At 38.7% G+C, this 7302-nt stretch overlaps 1 long non-coding RNA gene across 2 annotated transcripts; it reads right to left on the reverse strand.

The window, feature by feature from the left end:
• Nucleotides 1-1411: 1411 nt before the first annotated feature.
• On the reverse strand, nt 1412-4516 carry LOC110864222. Of its 2 annotated transcripts, none has more exons than XR_004860937.1 (3): nt 3994-4515; nt 3116-3189; nt 1412-2391 (listed from the first exon to the last, which is right to left on the reverse strand). It is a non-coding gene; the product is annotated as an uncharacterized LOC110864222 (long non-coding RNA). The 2 variants fall into 2 exon arrangements; XR_002549735.2 differs by lacking the exon at nt 1412-2391 and adding an exon at nt 2499-2637 and having other exon boundaries at nt 3994-4516.
• Between the last annotated feature and the right edge of the window lie 2786 nt (nt 4517-7302).

Consider the following 7302-nt stretch of genomic DNA (forward strand, 5'->3'; position numbering starts at 1 on the left):
AAGGCTCGATAAGGCTCGACGAGCCTAACGAGCTTCACATGTGAGGCTCGAGCTCGGGCTCGATAAATAAACGAGCTTTGTTTTGAGGCTCAAGCTCGGCTCGGCTCATTTTGAGCTTTTTCTCGAGCCGATCTCGTGTAGCTCGCGAGCCGCTCGGCTCGTTTGCACCCCTAGGCGTGGGTTGAGGGCATGGTGCGACACGTGGACTATGGGGCACCCAAGACCAAAAGCCCAATTTCAAAGGGATATGGTGGGGCGCGGGTTGGGTGGCGTGGAAAAAAGCAAATTTTAAAGGCCAATGCTCTTGGCCAATGAGGTTCAGCCATGTCATGTGGGTAGGCCCGCCCAATGCCCAGGCTGAAACCCCCGCCCAAGGGGCCACGCCCAAACCCAAGCCCACCCGGGGTGGTGACGTGGGCGTTTGTACCCAACCCCCGCCCCATACCCCATAGTCTAATCTACCAAAGACAAAACCCTGTCCCCCTGAGGCTGAACAATTGTTGTGGATGACCTGTTGGACCCTGGTCAGGAATTGGATAGCTTCTGGCGCTAGGGAGCCAAATGTGTCAAAGGCAAAAGAGACAAAAACATGTTGGTTTTCTGCACAATCTTTTTTGAACTGATAACAAAAGTTTTATTCGGGTCAACATATAATTAACTCAAAACATACATACATTGTTGTTTAGGGTGTTTCTAAATGCACTCCCAGTTTTTTAAATTTTACTGGTTGCACTCCCCACCTGAAGTTTGTAAATAAATACAATCAACCCTTGTATTTTCTAATTTTTGAAAATTTGTGTTAGGAAATATCCCTATTTTTCTAGGGGTTTATCTAGTTGCCATAGTTTGAATATTTAGGTATATACGTACACAATTCTATTGAAGAAAAAAAAACTGAGATTAAGAGAGAGCTTGAAGAAACAATTTTTTTCAACTTTGATTTTCATCATAGTTGTTCTTGGTATGTATTCTAACTAAAACTTCAGTTGTAATTTGTTTCGGTTAAACTTTATTTGTATTAGTTAAATCTTAATTTTAATTTGTTTTGGTTAACCTTCATTTGTTTTTTTAATGTGTTAGTCATTTGTTTTAAACGTAACGAATTCATCATAGTCTTAATCTTATTTTTTTTGACGTAATAGTATCAAAGGCGCTGCTTCTCTGGCCATGTTTCCGGCAACCAGAAAGAAAAAAAGGGTCGGAGTTTTGTTTGATATTATTTTCAAAAAAAATAGAAAATACAATTTTCTACTCTTTTTAAATTTCAGTGAAAAAAAAAACAATTCATTATACTAATAAATAATATTTACAAAGGGATTAAAAAGAGACATATAGTAACTTACAATTTTTTAACGAGAATTTTTAAAATTATTTACTTTATAAAGACAAGTTAAAGAATAAATAATATGATGAATAATTACTTACAGAACGTTCATAAAGTTATTTAATATTTAATTGAATAATTAGTTACAGAACGTTTATAAATGAATAATAGTTGAATATCTAAAATAAAATTTAAAGATGTTGAAACACGGAATCACCGCCGGGATGATTGGACCGCTTTCTCCATGAGGGTGAAGAATCACACCTTGTTCTTCCTCTTGGACCTAGATCTGCAATGGAGAAAACAATAAAGTGGAGCGGTAGAGATGACCGGTAGGGGAAAGAATCCCCTGTTTCCAGTAACAAAAGTGTGACGGCTCCATATCCTGTGCCCTAATAATGAGGTGAACACCTCTTTATATAGGGGATATGGGCCTCCCCTAACCTCAATGGGCCAGGCCCAGTTAGGGGTTATCTCTACAAGCCCACAACCTAGTGTAGTGTAAACTACAACGCGCTAGGCTTCGCGGATTAGGTTAGTCAGCACAATAATAAATAATTAATATAAAGGCAATAAGTAACGGGAAAGTCTGACCGCTCGGGTCGGGTCCAATACCATACCTCTACAAGTCCCCCAGTCTAGTGTTGCTCACGAGTGCAAGCGCTGAGAGGAGCACTAGACTTATTAGGAGTGTTGGGAAAATGAGGATTATTAATTCTATGTTTACCTGTCGCCGAGGCGCGAGAGCTTTGCTGGCCATGTTGCGAGTAGAGATAATATAACAGTGAATATCCCACGATTGTTCGTCGTGGAAATTGGTTGGTCAAACCTGGCGCATGCTGATTGGCTGCAGTCAGTTGCTGTTTGTACTGGCGCATTACCATGAGCTTGTTAAGGTTGTGCGTACGTGGTTAGGTCTTGTGCACGAGTCTTGGAACTGGCTGAGTTTTGATGGTTGAGTGTGGTTAGGGTCCAACGTGCGTATGATTGATGCAGCATTTGGGACCATACCACTTCAGGTCCCCCTAGTCCAGTGTTGCTCCCACGCGCGGATGTAAGTGCAGTTCCTGCAGGGTAACTGTCGCTTATCAGTTCTGTCACACCCCAACCGATGGCGGAAACATCGGGATGAGACGAACAAATTGCTCAAAACAACATAACACTAAATGTGACAATATAATTTAAATTCAATTTCATAAATGCTAAAATGTCATACATTGTTCAAATAAACAAAACAAGATTCCAACATAGTTTATTTCTAGGTGTGTTTCTAATCCACCCTAACTGGATTCTTGAATTTTTCATCTATCAACCTGCAACATGTATTAAAATAACATCAACAAAATGTTGGCGAGTATACAAGTTTGATACATAGCATAGTAGAATAAAATGTTTAAATACTCATATCCAACACGAATAACATGATCCACTTTGCCTTTCCCAATAGACTAGCGGGAGGTTAACACGTTCAACTTGTTTTATACGATCCACTTGTTTTATACGATCAACTTGTGTTATACGATCAACTTGTGTTATACGATCAACTTGTGTTATACGATCAACTTGTGTTATACGATCAACTTGTGTTACACGATCAACTTGTGTTACACGATCAACTTGTGTTATACGATCAACTTGCATAGCATATGAGATTAACAAGCAGTAAAATGTTTCGTGTTTAAATGTGGATAGAGTGTGAATGTAACAAGTTTCAAGTGTGGTGTAATTTGAATATGAAATACATGTTGCACCCAAAGTGTTTAAAACGAAAATGGGATCGAGTATACTCACCTTAGATTGCGTTGCGATTTCTTGTAATAACGCACGAGTAAATAAATCCAAAAGGACGAACGTGAGAGGTTAACCTAGATATTTAAAATAACAAACTTGTTTAAAGTTGTAGATTAAATATGATTTTTAAAGTTTACAATTTGCTTAATTAGATATTTTATTTATTTAATTATTTTCTTTTATCACATTATATTATAACATAAACAATATAAAAGGGTTTAACATAAATTAAAATTAAAGGGTCTAAAATTTGTTGGTTAATTATATTATTTCACAAGTTTAAGTTATAACGTGTGAAATGATAAAGATAAGGTAAAAAGGAGTAAAAAGGGAAAAAAATATAACTGAAGTGGATTTCTATGGTTATAACAAAAGGAAAATTTTGTTTAAGAAGTGAAACAGTAAAAAAAAAAGTTTTTAAGCTTACATCAGCCAAATTATATCAAAAGGAAGTAAAAAAGAAATATCCAGACCCGAGAGGGAGCCGGGTTGAACTCGGATCCTTTATATACTATGGAATGTTTACAACCACTGGACTATGATTACCAATTTGAAATGTTTAGATTTTTAATTGTTTTAAGCGCCGACCAAGGCCGTCTTCTTTCTTCATTCAACAAAATCATAAACCCATGACATGAACATGAACTAACATAATTGATAACTGTTGTAGTTGTTTACTATTCAATCAGAGGATTGTATCTTAAAAAAAACAAAAACAAAACAAAAGGAATCGATCAAAAAAAATATTTAAGATTGTACCGAACATTAACGGACGTGAACTCGTATCGTTTTCTTTTATTACTTAAGATTCAATAACAGCAGATTTTGTATATGTGAATCAATAAAACAAAACGAGTTGTTTTGACAGGAAGATGTACCGAAAGGTGACGACTCGTGACGTGAACTTTGGCGAGCTTGGTTCCCCGACTGAACTCCGATGGTTTACGGGTTTCTCCGGCGAGTCTGGCAACATCGGTTCCTCTCCGGTGACGACTAGCTGCCTCCGACAAGGTTCAAAGGTATTGGCAAAGAGGTTGTGGTGGTGTCGAGATGTTATTGTGGTGAAGAAAAGATGGTGTGAGCGATGGGGATGTAACGATCACAGGAGCCGAGTGCTTCGATTTATAGGCGAAGAGGTTGAGGTTTACTCAAAACGCGTCCGACAATCTTGTTCGAAATTTGCGGAAGTTTCCGAAACACGGTATAGCGAAATCCGATTAAGAATGCGTCTAGGTTCGTTGATTAACATAAGAATGGAAACTTCAATCACTGACATGTCACGAAAAATCAGCATGTTTTGAAAGCAAGCCGCGTTGTTTAAGAGCTGGGAATTTGGGCGGCAGTTTTTGTTTCAAAAGAAAGTCAACTATGCTCATTCTCCATTAACACATAGCTTATTTATTTATGCTTTCTATTCGATTATTAACTTTAACATTAACATTAATATATAGACATTCTAATGGAGACCCATTAAACTATTATGTATAATGAATATAAATAGGACAAACACATCGGTTAGTTATTCTGTTTAGACAAGAGCATTTCAAGTTTCAGCAAAATGCACCAAAAGACCTTTTTTTTTTATTTAATTTTGTTAAGTTTTAGTCATAATGTGTTCATATTTTAAACAACTAAACATGTTTTTTTTAATAATCAAATAAGGTAAAACTCAAAACAAATTTCAAACGGGTCGGATTTTAGGATATCCGTTTTTTTTTACGGATGTTACAAGTTCTGGTCAACCAAAGAAGAAGTCCAAGTTAAAGTCAACGATAATGAAGAATTCAAGACCACGTGAAGACCATGCACTGATCAAGGGGGAGTTTGTTAATGCACTTTGGTGAAAAGTGCATTCCTTCCAATTGTTAGGGTCTTTATTGTACATGTCTTGAAACTTAGTCCAAGGTTTATCCTTGGACAAGTTGTCCAAGTTTCTGTCTAAGAATTTTGGTCAGGGGTTTGGTTTTAGTGTAGATTGGTTTGTCCGAGCTTTAGTCCCTAGTCTATATATATGTGTTGTATAGGATTAGGGCACAGATATACACAACAAGAAAAACCCTTTGAGTGCTTGGTGCACCTCTCACAAGATCCCATCCATTCTCCATCACTGTATGTATTCTAGAGAGAGAGGGAGACTATGTGTTAGTGAGAGAAAGCTAGGTTTAGATCTTTGTGATCTAAACCAGCTTGTAGATGATGTATACTCCTTTGGTTTGTGTAATCTGTGATGACTGATTCATCAATAAAGAGATTCATCTTCTACATATTTCTATCTTGTTCATATTTTGTTCTTCATGTCTTGAATCAAGTGCAATGTTTGATGTTTGTCATCGATCCAGTGCTTTAACAACGGATGGCAAGTGGGTGGAATTCTGGACTAGATGAGTATCGTCCCTTCGGATGATTTTTGAGTGTGGCCCGGCTTTAGCGGTCCGCGCACGGTCGTGTGGCTTCTGTAGAATATTCACCCTTTGGGTGTGACTTCTGTTGGTTAACGCAAGGCGCGCGCATGTTTAACTTTATGGAATACATATACTTGGTGTTTAAATCTTTTTAAACTGTTGTCTACAATATTTGCACGTGTTAATCCACTTTGAGTCAGGTTATCGCGAATGAGAATTGGCATAAAGTTGCGTTAAGATAATGAAGTGGAAACCCGAGCCTGCGCCAATCTTCCTCTGTGCCACAACAACAATGTGGCGTGAAGCAAGGAGATGTGGCTTGTCTTGAAGATTGTAGGTGTAAACGAAACTTTATTTTAGCCAATGTGTTTTTGCGTATACCCAAAGTGGTGTGTGCATTTGTATCACGGTTTACGTGTTGTGAGCGTTTTCATATATGGCTAAGCATGAGCGGGGATGGCATACACACTCGTATGTAAAGGCAGTAGGGCCGCATGGAGATTAGCATGCTTGCATGTGTAGTAGCAAATTCGCCTGGAGAATGGCGTGCTCATGTGTGGGGCGTTAAGCTCGGATGGAGACTGAGATGATCGTATGTAGAACATTAGACTCGTATGGAGGCCGACGTACTAGTATGTAAAAAAGCTTGCGCACATGGCGACTTACGTGTTCGTATGTAGAGGAGCATGTCACACCCCAACCGATGGCGGAATCATCGGGGCGTGGCACTGAGCGAAACAGATTGTTCAGAAGTTTCCATAACAACTATCATACAATTCAGTTATATAACACCTCCCATACCGTGTCCCAAATAATAACAAGTTATCATAGAAATCAACTAAACAATATGGGAACTGTTCCGACAACTCAAATTCTTAATTATTACAGACCGAATTAAATATTGTCTTAAGACCTCTAGACGGCTAACTGTAGATCTTACTGACTACAGGTGCCAGTACAAGATCTACAGATAATTATGGCCCTGGAGCAGGTATGTGGACACTGTCCTAAGGTCACAGGCTCCTAGAAGCTTATTATTGCCTCGCTTCCCTAGCACGCTAGTAGCTTAAACACCTGTCACATACGTTAAAATAAAAGTCAATACATATAATGTAAAGGTGAGTACACAAGTTTGATATAGCATATAAAGTTCGAAAAGTTTACGCATAACCAAGCACGTACACAAGGGCAAACGATGCATGTAAATTATCAACATGGGACCATCGATACCAATGACTTCGAGTTGACTGTCCGAGACAGTTCGCAATACATGATTACCACCGTAATCCATGCAAGTAATTGTCCTTAGCAACCCCCGTGTGAACGGGTGCTGAGTCCAAACTATAGTACTACGTTGCTAAAGCAGGTAGATAGCACTCCACGTGTAAACATAATAAACAGCAATCATTTAGACAAGTAATACATGCAAGTAGGTTAGCGTTCAAATAGTTTGTGTTGTTTGTGAATTTGATAGATTACGTATGTAACACCCAAAAGTGCTGAAAGCAAAAAGGGATCGAGTATACTCACAGTGGTTGATCGTGGATTGAGAGGAGCACTGAGAATAGGTTAGCCTGAATAGTTTGATAACACAACGATGAGTAACGCGGAAAAGTAAACAATGTACTTGGATCGAGTAGGCCATTCGATCGGACAGCAGTTCGATCGAGTGGGCTGTTCGATTGGTTTGAAAGTCCGTTCGAACATCCATTCGATCGGCCGGCTGGCTCGATCGGCTGGTTCCTTCAAGTGGATTGTTTCTTCCTTTGATGTGAAGGATGTGTT

Source organism: Helianthus annuus, chromosome 6 (genome assembly GCF_002127325.2).
Source record: "Helianthus annuus cultivar XRQ/B chromosome 6, HanXRQr2.0-SUNRISE, whole genome shotgun sequence".
NCBI lineage: Eukaryota > Viridiplantae > Streptophyta > Magnoliopsida > Asterales > Asteraceae > Helianthus > Helianthus annuus.